The sequence below is a fragment of the Myotis brandtii genome, unplaced genomic scaffold (assembly GCF_000412655.1).
Source record: "Myotis brandtii unplaced genomic scaffold, ASM41265v1 scaffold187, whole genome shotgun sequence".
NCBI classification, from domain to species: Eukaryota; Metazoa; Chordata; class Mammalia; order Chiroptera; family Vespertilionidae; genus Myotis; species Myotis brandtii.
Window position 1 is genome coordinate 2,495,938 of NW_005356944.1, and position 16,631 is coordinate 2,512,568.

At 53.6% G+C, this 16,631-nt stretch overlaps 1 long non-coding RNA gene across 1 annotated transcript; it reads left to right on the forward strand.

The window, feature by feature from the left end:
- Positions 1 to 9,688: 9,688 nt before the first annotated feature.
- LOC102247729 lies at positions 9,689 to 16,251 on the forward strand. Its single transcript, XR_001361727.1, has 3 exons — positions 9,689 to 9,735; positions 10,313 to 10,432; positions 15,812 to 16,251. It is a non-coding gene; the product is annotated as an uncharacterized LOC102247729 (long non-coding RNA).
- The last annotated feature ends 380 nt before the right edge of the window (positions 16,252 to 16,631 follow it).

Below are 16,631 nucleotides of genomic sequence, written 5' to 3' on the forward strand. Positions count from 1 at the left end.
CCCACTGAGCTGGTCCGGAGCCACGGCCAGGGCTGCGATGAGAAAGGGGAGAAGGAGCGGGTGTCAGCTGCTTCCAGGTGGGTCAGCTCCCGAGCCTGGAGCGAGCAGACCTCAGAGAACACAGCAAGCTTCGCGCATACACGTGGGGGATGCGCCTTCTCATGGAGGCATCCCTGGTGGGAGTGGTCAAAGCGACCCATGCAGAGAGCTCACCATGCAAATGCCCTGGGCGCGGAGTTTATCCACCCTCAGGCCCCGTCTGCTCAAAGGTCACAAAAACACATTCTTGCTGAGTCAGTTTCATGCTTCTTTGTTCTATTTTGGTTGCACACGGAGGGCAGAGACACCCAAACCTCTCCCACGCCATGAGGTCTCAGAGCCAAGAGGAGGGGCCTGGGACCCCTCATCCATCTACCCCCCTCTGCCCCCCCTACCCCCCCATACACACACCCTCCATTCTCTCCTCTCTCTGCTCACCATCCCGGCCACAGCCTGCCTCTCCGAACGTGTTTCCAGAACTGGGGAGCTCACTACTGATCGAGCTCTGATCTTTCCATGTGACCTCTGCCCTCAGGAGCTCACAGTCCTGCTGGAAAGAGAGACAGACCAACCAACAGACAGACAGACAGATGACCAGCTGCTCTGCTAAGAAACAGAATGGAGTCAGTGCTCCCAGGGCCAAGAGAGGCCGATTTAGGGGGAGGCCCTGACTCCAGGACCGAGTGCCACTCTGGGCTTGGCCCACACCTTCCCCAGCTTCCTGTGGCCCATGGCCACACCGGAGGGGAGGGAGGAGGCCACGAGCAGGTGGGAAAAAAGATGCTGCAAGAGAAATGGGGCCACTCACTGTGCTGATGGGGAAAGCAATGAGGCACACAGAGAACACCGCATCCCCAAGCTCCTCCCCGAGCGAGGGCTGCCAAGTCAGGCTGGACGGGCCCCCAGAGCCCCACAGATCCAGGCCGCTTATTTTACAGCGAGCCGGAGGCAAAGCTGGGCTCTTGCCCAGGCTCCTGCCTCCCAGCCCAGAATCCACGCCCCTGGGTGCCCAAAGCCCCTTTCCTCAGGACACCACACCCAGCGCCCTACCTGTCCGAGGGCCAGGGCGGGCCAGGCCTGGGTGTTGAACCTGGGGCCCAAGCCCTGCCTGCACCGAACTTGCTGAGTGACCTAGAGCAAGTCTTCATTCCTTCCTCTGGGGGTAGTGATCGCTGCATCTCCCCTGGGCGGGAAGGCAGGACAGGTGCCAAGGATGCAAATGCTGTGCAAACTGGGGTGCTGTGACCTGGCAGGGAACACCCTCTTGGCCCTCATCCTCATCGCCGTCGGCATCATCAGGCTGGAGGGCTAAGAGCCTGCGTTAGAACCCTGGCTCCACCACTCACTACCCGGGTGACCTTGGGCAAGTCGCTTAACCTCTCTGTGCCTTGGTTTCCCCGTCTGTTCAGTAAAAATAATAACAGTCTCTCCTCACAGGGTTGGCCCTGTGTGTCCCTGGGCAGTCCCCTTTCTGGGCCTGGGCAGCTCCTCCGGGAAGTGAGGGTGTAATAATAGCAGCGTCTGGGAGGTCGCATGGGCCAAGGCACGCATGTGCTGAGCCCGGGCCAGCCCACGGGAGCACCGCTCAGTGGCAGCCTCGGGAAGCCTGACCCTCAAGCCCAGCGTGTCCTCAGCTTACCTTGGCCTTGGCAGGGCTGCGGGCACCAGGCTCCAGGAAAGCGGGCTGAGCCGCAGACCAAACGGCCGGCCGGCCACCCTGGGCCTCCCAGGAGGTGGTCTCGGGTTAGTGCCAGGGCCAGGATGAGCCTGGGAGAAAGCCTGTCTCCTCACCCCGCCCACTGTGGCAGCCACCACCCCCGCGCCCCACCACCCTTCCTCCTCTGAGATCCAGGCACAAGCAGTCAATTCAGCCAACACTCAGCGAGGCTTCCAGAGCACTGCTCGGTGAGGACTTGAGAGTCCACCACGCTGACTGCCACGTTACTGAACCAGCACTCCCTGCTGGCTCAGGGGGCAGGGGTGCCCAGAGAAGGGCACGGTTGGCTCTTACAGGGTGGGCACCAGAGGAGGCTGCCTGAGGAGCAGCTAGCAGAGCTGGAACTATTGGGGAGGGCACGTGCAAAGGCAGGGAGATGCCAAACAGCTGGACCGTTCGGAGATCTGGGCACAGCTCAGTTCTTCGGGGGAGGAAAGAGGGGCTGGGGGAAGTGAGGACAGTCAGAGAGACGAGGGACAGGGATAAACGGACCCGAGATGGCCCTTCCCCTGGGAGCCCCTCGCACTGTGCCCTCTGCATCTCTTCCATCTGGACCCTTCACTGTAGCCTTTAGAATAACCCCGTCAGCACCGCGCTTCCCTGTGCCCCATGAGCCTTTCCAGTAAATTATGGAACTTGAGAAGGGGGTCTGGGAATCCCCCGTTTACAGCTGGTCAGAGTGAAGCCCAGGTGAGAACCTGCAACTTACGACTGGCGTCTGAAGTGGGGACCATCTGAGGGACGGGGCCCTGCCCCCGTGGGGTCTGTGCTAACTGGGTAGTTAGTGTCAGAACTGAATTGTAGGACACCCAGGGGGTGTCTGGAGAGCTGGAGAGTCGTTCAGGAGGAGGGGGAAACCCGCACATTTGGTGTCAGAAGCGCTGTGAAAACAGAAATTATGTTTCTCTTAGATGGTTACAGGAAGTATTTCAGGGTGAAGGGGCTCGATGTTTGCAACCTCGTCTCCTGTGATTAAAATATACAGATTAGAGTCTATAAAAGAGTGTGACGATAAAGCAAGTGTGGCAGAAACTGGCCAATCAACGTGAAGGGCACCTGGGAGCTCACTGCACTATCCTTGCAACTTTCCGCAGGTTTGAAGTTTTTCCCAAATAAGAATTGATTTTAAAGCAACATGATAACCTCAAGGCAATCAGACAGCCTGTGGCCCCTGATGGGAGAAACAGCGTCACCTGAAACGTTCTTGCCAAAAAAAGGGGAGCCTGCGTCTTATCAAACTTGTGGATCCCACTCCCCAGTGTGAGACCCTGCGGGCAGAGGAGCCTGTGAAACTGCACGGGGGCTGCAATCAGCGGGGCCCAGACCCGGTCATCCCCCGGACACCGGGACACGCTTTTTCTTAACAGATAAATGGCAGAAGAAACGAGATGGAGGGGGAACTCTAGAGTAAAGAAGACCTGACCCCCCAAAATAAATAAATAAAACCTGACATGTTAAACAACTGCAACACATTAACCTTATTTGGTTGGATACTATTCAAACTATAATAAAGAAAATATTTACGAAATATTGGGAACGTTGACCAAATGTTTGGTGATACTATAGAACAATTTCTTTTTGGGGGTAAAAATGATATAGTTACATTAATAAAAGACACCTCATCTTTTAGATTATTCTTACCTTTTTCCGGTGAAATAATACAATACCTGGGATTTGTTTTGAAGGTGAAGGAAATGGATGGGGACATGGATGAAGCAAGATGAGCTCTGAGCTGATAACTGCTAAAGCTGAGTGATGGAGACTGGGTGGGGGAGACTGGGTGATGGAGACTGGGTGATGGAGACTGGGTGGGGGAGACTGGGTGATGGAGACTGGGAGGGGGAGACTGGGAGGGGGAGACTGGGTGATGGAGACTGGGAGGGGGAGACTGGGAGGGGGAGACTGGGTGATGGAGACTGGGAGGGGGAGACTGGGAGGGGGAGACTGGGTGATGGAGACTGGGAGGGGGAGACTGGGAGGGGGAGACTGGGTGATGGAGACTGGGAGGGGGAGACTGGGAGGGGGAGACTGGGTGATGGAGACTGGGTGGGGGAGACTGGGAGGGGGAGACTGGGTGAAGGGGTACTCTGCCTAACTCTGCATATGTAATCCATAGTTTTGAAAAGCAACCCCTCTGTAAGTGGTGACTGTGGAGCTAACACCGAACAGCTCTGTGCCCCCACATGTGAAGCTGGGTCCGGGTGAGGGAGATGCCCCGTTAGACAACTCACCAAGGGGCTCTGTCTGATGGTGACGACGCTGTTGAGTTTGGGAAGACTTTGTTCACAACTGTTTCATAAAATGTGAAGAGTGGAAACGTGTCCAAACCACAGGCTGTTGGTTTCCCTCCACCACACGGAGGACGCCTGCGTTCCAGCGAGGACTCGGGTCCCAGACTCCAGCCCAGGAGGAGCAGGGCAGGGCGGGTGCGGACTTGCAGCCAGCCGGGCTGTGGCGGGAGGAGCACTAATCTCCATATATCTGGAAATCTGTGGGCGTGTTTATTTGCTGGGAAGTCTGGGTCCCTTCCCCTGGGGGTGCTAGTGGCCAAAGGACAAACCGGAGAAGGGACAGGAGTGGGCAGACAGGGTGGGGCTGAGGCCAGGGCAGGGCATGAGGGTGGGGTAGAGGGGGAACAGCCAGACTGGTGGGTCAGACGTGGCCTGGTTGTGGGAGTGCCTGGGCAAAGCCACCAACTTGCTGGGTGGACTTGGACGGACGTGCCCTCTCCCGACTTGGTTTCTACATCTAAGCGGTTACATCCTGGTCCGGACAGACCGGGTAGGAACCCTGGCTTTGCCCCTTGCTAGCTCTGAGGTGGTGAATCGGGGAAGATTCTGCTTTCTTAGATAAGAAATGGAGACAATAAGGGGACCAGCATCACGGTTTGTCCTGAGGAGTCAATGAGTCAATGAGCGAGTGCGGAAGCTCTGAGCCTGGGGTGAGGCGGGCCAGGAGTGCTCACTGCTGTGAATGAAATACACGGAGAGCTCAGGGACCGCAGGCCGCACACAGGGCGGTCTGATCACAAGTTCTGATCACAAGCTCTTCCCACCTGCTGGACGCAGAGCAGGGTGCCCGCCTCCTCCCACACCTCCTTCCCTTCCCAGGCAGTTGCTGGAAACGTTCTGCGAGGAGCCCTCCAAGGCCGCAGCCCTTCATTTCTCACTAACCTCTTCCCCCTCAGAAAGCCCCGCGAAAGCTCCTACCCAGGGAAGCTTGTTCTCAAAGCGGCTGTTTGCGTTGTGGGCTTTGAAAAGCTTTGTGTGTGATCCAAAGCTGAAGCACTGACTTCTTTGTTCCCCTGTATCCACCCTCCTAGGGGCCAGCGTGGAAGCCAGGCCCGTCCCTGGCCAGTGAGTGTGCGGAGAGGGTGCGGGCAGGCTGGACAGAGGAGAATAAATGGAGAAACAAAAACAACCCCAGAATCAAAACAATACTCTTCCACACAGACCCAGTGGAAGCCCCTTCACTCTCTACGCTCCAAAGGTAAACCCATTTTTCAGTGTCTGATTTGTGTGTGTGCGTACATGTTTTGCTGTCATTTTTGCCACTTAGAGCCGGCTTGCCTGGCCTCTTGAAACACAGGCTTGATTTGGTTCCCAGGACAGTGATACTACAGAAATCAAGCCATTGATTTTGGGGAACAGAAGATCGTAACTTAAGAATTATGCGTTTTGACTTAACTCACAGGAGTGGTGAGTTTTGGGGGGAAGACCACAGAGATAAAGTCTCGGTGTTGTCCTATCCCTTGTCACTGTTGGCGCTGCCTCAGTCACCTGGCTGTGAACTTGTCAGGCTTCTCCACTGCCCGGTTTCTCTTCTGTTCCCCCGTCACTTGTCTGTTAGCTGTGCTTATGGTGCTCACGGGCCTGTGGTGTTGATGAAAGAAAACCCAAACCTATAGAAAACTTTTATAAGACTTCGGGCCAAATTCTTGAAGACTTGCCAGAAGCAAGATCTCAACGGAGTGAGAAAAAACTCTGGAGAATGGCAGTCTTGCAGCTCATTTTGTACATTTCATCCAAGGAGAAAACATGAGGAGGGTCGCCTGAAACCCACTCGTGGTAGACTGACGGGCAGGAGAAAGCAAAGAGGGGACATGCCTACAATTAGATAAAAGATGAAGGGAGAGAGACATACTTCTTTGCCATCGGTGAGTGCGAGATGGCTAACATTTCACATCCACGGCGCGTGGAGATGGCTGCGGGCAGCGAGAGAACACGAGGAGTTCGTGGTCTGTGCTCCGTGGCCTGTGCTCCGGTGCAGGTGGTGGCGCCCTGAGGCATCTGGAGAAGAAAACTATCTGACAAGTCAGAGGTGTGTTGTCCGAGGCCTGAGAACAGAGGACAGGGCTCATTAAGGTGAACGTTAACCTTTGCTGGGGAAGCCTGAGACGAGCCTCAATACCCCATCCACTCTGCCTGCTCCCCTCCCCAGGCCCTGGCCTCCCAGAAAAGCTGGGCGAGCATCTCAGCCAGGCCTGAGGTGAACACAGGCAGGTAAGAGGCCTGCCCTCTGCACCCCGTGTTGATGGAGGCGCTTCCAACGTTTCCTGGGCTCCCTAAGGGCACTAGTGCAGGCCCAGAGGCAGGGATCCGGAAAGGGCCCGCTGTGGCCTGTTGATCTGGCGACAGAGGCCTGGTCAGGCCCTGGTCAGCAACAGCCAACACTGGACAGAAGCCAATGAACTAGAGCTGAGGGGCGAGCCTCCCTCAGGAGGAGGACACAGAAGGGGTGGGGACCAGGTGCTCCTTTCCTGGTGCTGGAACCTCACCTAGACCCTCGGAGCTCTGATCTGCCCCGAAGGAGAGGGGAAGGGGCAGGGAGAGAAACGCTCCCACAAAGGAAAAAGGCTGTGAGGACCCAGTGAGAAGCCGGTCATCCACAAGCCAGGAAGAGCGTTCTCACCGGAAACCATTCATCAATTCTTCAAATGTTTCTCATTCGTTTGCATTTCACCTCTGCCATCTGCTCGTGTTTGTTCTTGGCCATATTTCTCCTCCTTCCATCCACCCTTCCTTCCTCCCTTTCCTTTCTCTTTGTTTCTTTTCAGTGGGAAATCATTTGATTTATCCTTTGACTAGATGAAAGTAGAAGCCACACTTAAGTTCAATCAAATGGAAGGAGCATGAATACATGAACTCCCTTATCAGGTCTCATTTGTAATTTGTCAAAAACCACTCTTTCTTTAAAAACAACTCTTGCCCCTCCTCCAGATTTATGGAGATATAATTAACATATAACACTGTTTTTGTTTGTTTGTTTGTTTTAATATATTTCTTTATTGATTTCAGAGAGGAAGGGAGAAGGAGAGAGAGAAGCATCAATGATGAGAGAGAATCATTGATTGGCTGCCTCCTGCACGCCCCCCACTGGGGATCAAGTCCGCAACCCAGGCATGTGCCCTTGGCCGGAATCGAACCCAGGACCCTTCAATCCACAGGCTGGCACTCTATCCACTCAGCCAAGCCGGCCAGGGCTAACACTGTTAAGTTTAATGTGTACAATGCATGTTACAAAATGATTACCACCATAGCCTTAGTTAATACTTCCATCATGTCACATAAGTACCATTTCTTTTTTAAGATCTACTCTTTAAAAAAAAATTTTTTTTTAATGATTTCAGAGAGGGAGAGAGAGAGAGAAACATCAGTGATGAGAGAGCATCATAGATTGGCTGCCTCCTGCATGCTCCCTACTGGGGACTGAGCCCGAAACCTGGGCGTGTGCCCTGACCATGAATCAAACCCTGACCTCTGGGTCATAGGTCAATGCTAAACCATTGAGCCACATCATCTACTCTTGTAGCAACTTTCAAGTGTATAATACAATCTTATTAGCTATAATCACTATGTTGCACATTAGATTCCCAGAACATATTCGTTTATACCTAGAAGCTTGTACCCTTTGACCAACATCTCCTCATTTCCCCCAGCCCTGGCAACCATCACTCTACTCCCTGTTTCTATGAGCTCAGCTATTTCAACTCCACATATAAATGAGATCATATAATATCTGTCTTTACCTGATTTATTTCACTTGGCATAATTTCCTCAAGGTTTATCCATGTTGTCATGAATGGCAGGATTTCTTCCTTTCTTGTGGCTGAATAATATTCCATTGTATATACAGAGAAGGACAAAAGTAGGTTAATAATGATAATAAGTAATCATCATATATAATAAAAGCCTAATATGTAAATCAACCAAATGGTGAAACGACCAGGAACAACTGGTCACTATGACACACACTGACCACTAGGGGGCAGACGCTCAATGCAGGAGCTGCCCCCTGGTGGTCAGTGCACTCCCTAGTGGTTCTCAACCTTCCTAATGCCGCGACCCTTTAATACAGTTCCTCCTATTGTGGTGACCCCTAATTTCATTGTTACAAATTGAACATAATTAAAGCATAGTGATTAATCACAAAAACAATATGTAATTATATATGTGTTTTCTGATGGTCTTAGGCGACCCCTGTGAAAGGGTCATTCAACCCCCAAAGGGGTCGCAACCCACAGGTTGAGAACCGCTGCCTTAGGGGGAGTGTCGCTCAGCCAGAAGCTGGGCTCACGGCTGGCAAGCACAGTGGCGGTAGCCTCTCCCACCTCTGTGGCCCGCTCCCAGGCCTAAGCCAGCTGTCGGACATCCCCCAAAGGCTCCTGGACTGCGAGAGGGCGCAGGCTGGGCTGAGGGACCCCCCCCCCCCCCAAGTGCAGGAATTTCGTGCACCGGGCCTCTAGTACAATAATAAATAAATTAAAACACAAGAATAAACTTTCTCATACTCACAACTGTAAACCTACTTTTGCCCACCCCTGTATATACTGCATTTTCTTATCCATTCACTTGTCGACAGACACTTAGGTTATTTCCATATCTTGTTGGCCACATTCCTTAACCGCAGCTGCTGAATGTGTAAAGTGGGCGTGTTGAAAGGTTAAATGAGTCAATACACGTAATGCACTGAGAACTGCGCCTGGCACTGAAGGCCTTCAGAAATCTGAGATTTCAATTTTCAAATATCGATAAAGCACCTAAAGGATCGGGGGATTAATAAGACATGGTATCCACACTTCAATTGGCCAGCACCCAGTAGGGACAGGCACAGAAACAAGTAATTCCAGGACACACACTGTGATGTACGTGATGTACTAGAGGGAGAGTCCAGGTACTGTGGGAGAGGAGAGTGACTGACTTGGTGGAGCAATTATGGAAGGCTTCACAGGAGAGGGTTTTGAAGGATGAAGAGGAGTTTGTATGGAGAGCAGCAGACTGAGGACATTCCAAGCAAAAGGAATGGCATTGAGGAAAAGCTTAGAGGTAAGAAAGAGCTTGGTGTGTTGGGGAATAGTTAGTAGGGCAAGTGTTTGAAGCTTAAAGTGTGTGGCCTGACAGATGGTGAAGGGTAGACGAGAGGCTGAGTGATAGGTGAGAAAATACAATGAGAATATCTGACCTGTGATTTCTGGCTTACCGAGACATTTAGAGAAAATACTTTGCCACCTCCCAGGCTAGAGAAAGAAATAGAAGAGTCCTAAGAATTACCCTGAAGAAGAATCTTCACTCATTCATGCCTCCCCCGTGGACACATCCGTGCCAACTCTATCCTGGGCTCCCGTGAGGGGGAGGGTATGGCATGATTTCTGGAGCGAGCGCAACCTTGCCCAAATCCAGGCTCCAGCTCTGATGTGCGGGCCCAGAGGGGTGGGCAGGACAGGTTAGAGCCAAGCGGGGGATGCGTGTCCAGACAGCCGGCCTTGTGATTGAGCTGGAGGTGGGCAGTTCCAAGCCCCACCCACCCGCCAGTCCCCCGGCTCTTCTTGGGCTGTGTGCCAAGCCCTGAGCTCATGCCCCTCTGTCTTGCTATGATTGTTCCGGCTGTGTCAGCTGACTGCCCAGCTCCCTGCTGGTGACACCTGCCACCACCTCCGAATGCTTTCTGTGGCTGCCATGCATCCTGCTCGTGCCCATGAGGTCCTGACACCTCCCCCTGGGTGCCCTGAGGGAGGGCCGCCTCAGGTGTGGCTCAGGGTCTGGGGAGGGTTCGGAGATGTATTCTGCCCTATTTTAACAGGGACCTATTGGCAATGGTGCTCACGCCTTGGAAAAGGCTAAGCCAAGGGAATTCCAGGCCTGGGGAAGAGGGGAAAGAATTCGAGGGCCAGGGCCATTTAAGACTCTCCTAGGCCCTGGGTCCTTCCCACTACTGAAGGCCTCACCCCATAACACTTCACAGAAATGAGTCCACCTTTTACAATAAATAAGTAGAATTCTTTACCACGCTTGGTTGAGAAGCAGTTTACTAGTTGACAAAATAACTGTGCATGGGCAATTATTAACTTATATTTTCTTTTCCTTTCCTATTTTTGAAGGCCATCATTTCCCCCAGGTATCAGACATTGTCACACTTCACAGAAATGAGTCCACCTTTTACAGTAAATAAGTAGAATTGTTTATCACGCTTGGTTGAGAAGCAGTTTACTAGTTGACAAAATAACTGTGCATGGGCAATTATTAGCTTATATTTTCTTTTCCTTTCCTATTTTTGAAGGCCATCATTTCCCCCAGGTATCAGACATTGTAGGCTCTTGCCAACCTGAGGTGGAGGCAGGTCCTGGACTGTCGTTAAAGAGCTCTGGCTTGCAGTTTGAGGAAGCTGAACACAGAGAAGGTAAGTAACTTGTCCAAGGTCACACAGCGACTTTGGTGCTCTTACCCCCTTGCTGCCTCTGAGGGCTGTGGAGGTTAACAGATGGAGATACTTAGCATCAGGTACCCACACACTAAAAGCTGCAGTGATTGTTCCCCTGAGGGGAGGAGGCACTTGGGAGATATTTGGGGGTTTTGAAGCCCAGGAGGTTTGAAGCCTTTCCTTTGGGGAAAGAGGCAAGAATCGACCTGCTATTTTTGAGTTCTGGGCCTCAAGGGATGGCACCCATGTCTTCACAGGTGACAGGCTCTGGAGCCTGGCAGGAAAGGGGGTGTGGGTGGCTTGAGTCAGAGTAATTCTGTGTAATTGACCCCTGGAGCGGGAAAGGCAGAAGTCCAAAGCTGGCTGCTGAGAGGGGCCCAGCCGGGCAACATGGAGGGTGTTAGGATAGAGAGGGTCTTTGGGACCACCCACAACAAACATTAATCTGGGGCTGAGGTCTCTGCCAGGCAGGCACTCTTGTTTACACACCTCCCTTGGTGGGGAGCTCATTACCTCTCAAGGACGCTCTCAGTTGCGGGGGAGGGACTGACCATGAGAAAGTTCTTATTTATGCTGAGCTGATATCTGCCTCCCTGGAGCTTCTCAGAGGCCCCCCTGGATTGCCCCTTCTTGCTTTTTTCCCTGCAGGCTTTCCAGGAGCCAGGAAACCATCCAGAACCTTTCTACCTCTCTTCTCTTTGCTCCAACCCTGACATTCAAAGCCTTCAGCCCTTGGGCCCATTCCATTCACCCTTCTAGGCTCCTGCCACAACCCCCTCCCTTCCTGGGCTGAGGCCCCGCCAGCCAGTTAGCTGGGCACTCAACACGCCAAATGGTCCTGCCTTAGGCCCTGGCCTATGAGGTCCTACCCTGTCCTTATCTCTTCTTGGCGAGGTTACAGGCCCATGAAGTATGACCTTGGCTGCGAAGCCTCGTCTAACCCCCGTGCCAGGGCCACGGTGCCCCAGGCCGCCATGGCTCTCTGCTCAGCACCTTTGGCAGAGGCTCGGGACATCTGTCTTAGGCTCCTGGGCTGCTGTAACCAGTGACCACAAACCTGGCAGCTTAGAACAACAGACATTTATTCTCTCACAGTTCTGGAGGCCGGAAGCCCGAAATCAAGGTGTGGGCAGCATTGGTTTCCTCCAGAGGAGGCCTGAGGTAGACTCTCTCCGGGCCTTTCTCAGCTTCCGGTGGTGACTGGCCACCTTTGGCATCCCTGGGCCTGCCACCTCCTAATTCCAGTCTCCTCCCTGCTGGGTCTCAATGTCTGTGATCTCTCTCTCTTTTTTAAAAATTTTTATTTTTATTTATATTTATTTTTAGAGAGAAAAACATCGATGGGAGAGCAAAGCATCAATAGGCTACCTCCTGCACACACCCCTCCCCCTCAGGGATAGAGCCGCAGCCCTGGCACACGTCCTGATTGAACCAGCAACCTTGAGGTGCACGGACCAACGCCCAACCAACTGAGCCTCACCAGCCAGGGTCTCCCTTTTCTCTTAGCAAGACACCAGTCATGGGATTCAGGGCCCACTCTAAATCCCAGATGATCTCATCTAGAGATCCTTAATTAAATAACTTCTGCAAAGACCTATTTCCAAATAAGGTCACATGCCCAAGTATGAGGATTAGGACTGGGAGTATCCTCGGGGCAGAATTCAACCACCACACTATCCCTGCTCTCAGGCCAGGGATCAGGAATGGCCTCTCCTTCACCTCCACAAGCCATAGAAAATGCTAGTTGTCAGAAAAGAGGTCTTGTTCACTCAGTGACTGGAAGGCCAAACAATGTGCCCAGAGCAGATGCCTGGGGGGCTGGGGGATGGAGTGGATGGAACGGGTGGCCCACAGGGACCATGGACCAGCTTCTCTGCCTCCCACAGCACCAGAGAAACTGGGGGAGGGGCCCCTGCCAGGCTGTCCTCTGGCCCCTGGCAACTGGGACATGGGGGGGTCTGGGGTCTTGTGGATGAGATCCAGGTTGAAGGATGATAGCGGGGATTGGCTGGGGGGGGGGGTGACCCTACGGCTGTTTTGACTCAAAGAGCGGCAGCAACAAGGCTTAACATGGAGTCTGAGGTCACGAATGGGCTTAGGTGTCCTGTCCTGTCCCCCACAGGCTGCAGGAACCCTCTCGGCCTCACATGCCCAAATTCGACATTCCCTGGAGGCTGGGGCTGCCACAGACAGTGATAGGGGCAAGGGCAGGACCATCTCAGGCCGTGAACATGGGCCCAGAGAGCTGGATCGGGCTGGGAGTGGGGTGGGGAGAGTCACTCCAACCCTGGGCCTCTGAGCCACAGAGGCAGACGGACAGAGTGACACCCAGCAGCAGGGAAGGGGCAGGCAGACAGGTTGCCCTGGGCACGTACCGGTGGCTGGAATGGGGGCCTCTGCCCTAAGGCCAGTGGCAGCTTCCCCTGACCAAGGGAAGGGCTCTTAGTTGCAGGTGAAGAAGGCAGCCCAGGTGTCTCGCGGTGCCGAGACCGATGGTCCCTGGGGTGGGGAGTTGCCACAGGGAAGCAGACAGGCTGAGGCTGGTGCTGGGAGAACTAGTTCCTGCCACCGGGGCAGCATTTCCCCTCCGGGCCTTCCTCGGCTGCCCCATCAGCACTCGCCCATCCTGGGTCCTGGGCCCACAGCCTCATGCTCTCCGCATCCCAGAGGGCAACTCTCCAAGGAGCTGTGCTGATGACAGCTACTCAAGGGGCCACCTCCTTACCGGGGTGGGGACGGTCAGGCAAGGTGGGGGCCCTAAGTCATGGGATGGTGGGAGCCTCAATCAAGAACAAAGGGAGGCTGCGGGGCTCCTTGGAGAGAGAGGGCTCGGGATTTGGGGCCAGGTCTTGGGGGCTCACGTGGCCGGCAACTGCAGCGTTCTTGAACTTGGTTTCTCAACCTAGAGGTTCAGAGGAGATGATGAATATAAAGAGTGTGTGAAGATGCCGACAGGTGCCGGCTGCTGTAGCTTTCATGGCTAGAATCCCTTTGTGTGTCTGGTGTTTTGATCTTTATAAAGTCTCTCCCTGTGTGACCAGCAGTGTCTTGTCGCTCCTTCCTCCCTGGCTGGCAAGGAGGGCTCCGGATCTCGGGGGTGGGGGTGGGAGTGGGAGGAAGGGGGTTGGAGAGGTGAGGTTGGCCTGACTGGACTACCCTGGGAGGGCCAGAGAGCTCATAGCTGGAGAGAAACAACATATTCACAAGAAGGCAGGGCAAGGGCAGGGGCAGGAAAGGCTGAGCAGAGAGCTCAGGAAAGGGTTTGGGGATAGGCAGAGAGAAATTTGGAGAGCAGCAGACATGGGTAAGGCCTTGGCCTTGAGCACAGCTGCAATGAGGTCCATCTGCTCTCAGGTCCCTGCTTCCCTTGTGATTGGGACTCCAGACACCAGAGCCTACCCCCTCTCCTCAACACCCACTCTCAGACCCAAGCTTCCCCCCACTTCCCACTAGCACTTTATTCACCATCCATTCATTCATTCACACCACAAACACTGTCCCAGATATACCACAGCGAAGAAGAGAGACAAGATCTGTCCAGGTGTAGAATTGAAGGAAGGGATTCTGAAGCCGAGATGTATGGATTCAATTCCTGGCTCTGCTACTTCCCAGCTCTGTGGCCACAAGCAAGTTATATAACCTTTCTGAGCCCCAATTGCCTTAATTATAAAATAGGACTCAGAATAGCACCTCCCCAGGGGGGTCGAGGATTCAATGCCTTGACACCTGCTAGAAGAGCGCCTGGCACACAGCAAACGTCCCTCGGGTTTGTGATAATTAGTCCAGTGGTAGATGCAGAAAATGAGCTGTAAACAAATAAGCCACGGCGGACTGTGGCTGGTGGGTAGTCAGGAGGGTCGCTCTAAAGACGTGGTTTCCTCAGGGTGACACACAGAAGATGGGGGAAGCAGTCTTGGCGAGAAGAGAGAAAAGGCTTTCCAGGCAGAGGGACCAGCAAGTGAGAGTCCCTGAGGTGGAAAATGGCTTGGCAGGTGTCAGGAACACCAGGAGGTCGGAGGTGGCAGGTGGGTGAGTGAGGAGGAGGGTGGCATGACAGGTCAGGGCGGCCAACAGGGCCATAGAAGGAGTTCGGCTGCTATTCTGGTGCGGTGGGCAGCCGTACGAAGTTTTTGTTTTTCTAAGTTGTAAATTTTTTATTGATTGATTTACAGAGCGAGAGTAAGGGATAATGGGGGGTGGGGGGAGAAAGAGAGAGAGGAGAAACACCGATTTGTTGTTCCACTTGTGACGCAGTCATTGGTTGATTCTTGCATGTGCCCTGACTGGGGACTGCAACCTTGGTTTATCAGGACGGCGCTCTAACGAACCAAGCTGCCCGGCCAGGGCTGTAAGTTGTATTGAAGGGAATCACACACACAGAAAAGTACACAAATCATAACTGTGCAAGATCAGACATTTTCACAAAGTGACCACACCCAGGGACCAGCACGGAGGTCAAAGCCGGGACATGAGCCGCACCCCAGAGCTCCCGCAGGCCCCTTCCAGTCGCCACCCACGGGTAATGCCCATCCTGACTGGTAACAATAGCGAGTAGTTTTGCCTGGTTTTTTTTGAACTTCCTGTCAACAGAATCATGCAATGTGTGTTTTTGTGTCTGGCTTCTTTCGCTCAACATGACAAGCGAAATTCATCCACCTTGTTGTGGGCCGCGGTAGTCTTGTTTCCCCATCGCCAAGTGGTATGCCACGTGACTATGCTACAATGCATTTCACACCTGCCTGTTGCTAGGCCCTGTCTTTGGTGCACGTGTGCATGCTTTTCTGTTCATTGAAGGGTTTTTTAAACCTGAACTTGACAAGATCTCCCTTCACACTCAGCCTGGGAGGCTGACCCCAGAGCCAGACCAGCTTCAACTTCACCTCTTTGCTGCTCCAGAGGAAGCCCGAATCAGAGTGTGTCCTTTTAGGTGAGGACGGCGTGTCTAACACCACTCCTTCCCAAACCGGTTCCTCAGCCAGGTGTCCTTGTGTGGAAAATGGGCTCAGTCATACCTAACTGCATGTGACTGTGAAGAGTAAGTTCAATGAGCAATGGCAGAGAAAGCCCATGACCCAGTGCCCAGCCTCTCCCTCTAAACTTTGCAGCGGTTCTCAACCTGTGGGTCGTGACCCCTTTGGCGGTCGAACGACCCTTTCACAGAGGTCGCCTAAGGCCATCCTGCATATCAGATATTTACATCACGATTCATAACAGTAGCAACATCACAGTTATGAAGTAGCAATGAAAATAATTTTATGGTTGGGTCACAACATGAGGAACTGCATTTAAAGGGCCAGAAGGTTGAGAACCACTTCGGGCCTAAAGGGTATAATTACTCACTTTCTCTTCCTCTTCCAGGTCCAGAAAATGAACGGAAAACAAGGGCGCCCCCTGTGGGTGAGAGTGGAACTGCATTAATGGCTCCCCTGGGCACGGCCTTTTAGATCAAGGAAGCCCCTCCCCACAAAGCCAGCACAGACCCAGCCCTCCCGAGAGGGCAGCCCCAGAGGCCTGGAGGGTTCATGGTCCAGGACCACTGCTACCTCTGCACCGGCGCTCCCCTCCTGCGGTCCTCACCCCGCTTCCCCACCCCAAGTCCTCAGGAGGCCTCCTCAGGTGCCCACCAAGCCCGCTCTCCTGGTTACTGTGCCCATGGCAGGTGGCACGGTCCCACGCAGAGCCTAGCCCCTCTGAATGTGTGAGTGCCTCCCCATCAGACTGCGAGGGCAGGTGGGAGCTGTTCCCGGGAGATGGAGGATCGCCCACACCTGGCACCGCGCGCTCGGTCCGCGGGGGCGTCATAAATACCTCCTGAATGATTCATTCACTCCTTCGGGAGAGGAAGCATGACCCCTAAGTGGTTAAGAGGAAGAGCTTCGAAGTCACACAGGCCTGGGTTCTAGTCTTGGCTCTGACCTTTGGCTCTGGGACCTTGGGGAGGTCATTTCACCTACGAGCCTGTTTCCTCGTGTAAAAAACGGAGTGGATTAAGTGAGACGATGTTGGCCTGCAGTAACAGCCCAGTCAGGTGGGGGAAGGTAAGTATCCATTCAGAGGAGGGGTCTGGGGCGGGGAGTGCGCAGTGTCAGGATGCTTTACAGAAAAAGACGCTGAGGCCCAGAAAGGGAACAGGATAACCCGGGTGCGGCGGCTGGGGCTAGACTCGGCGCCCAGTGCC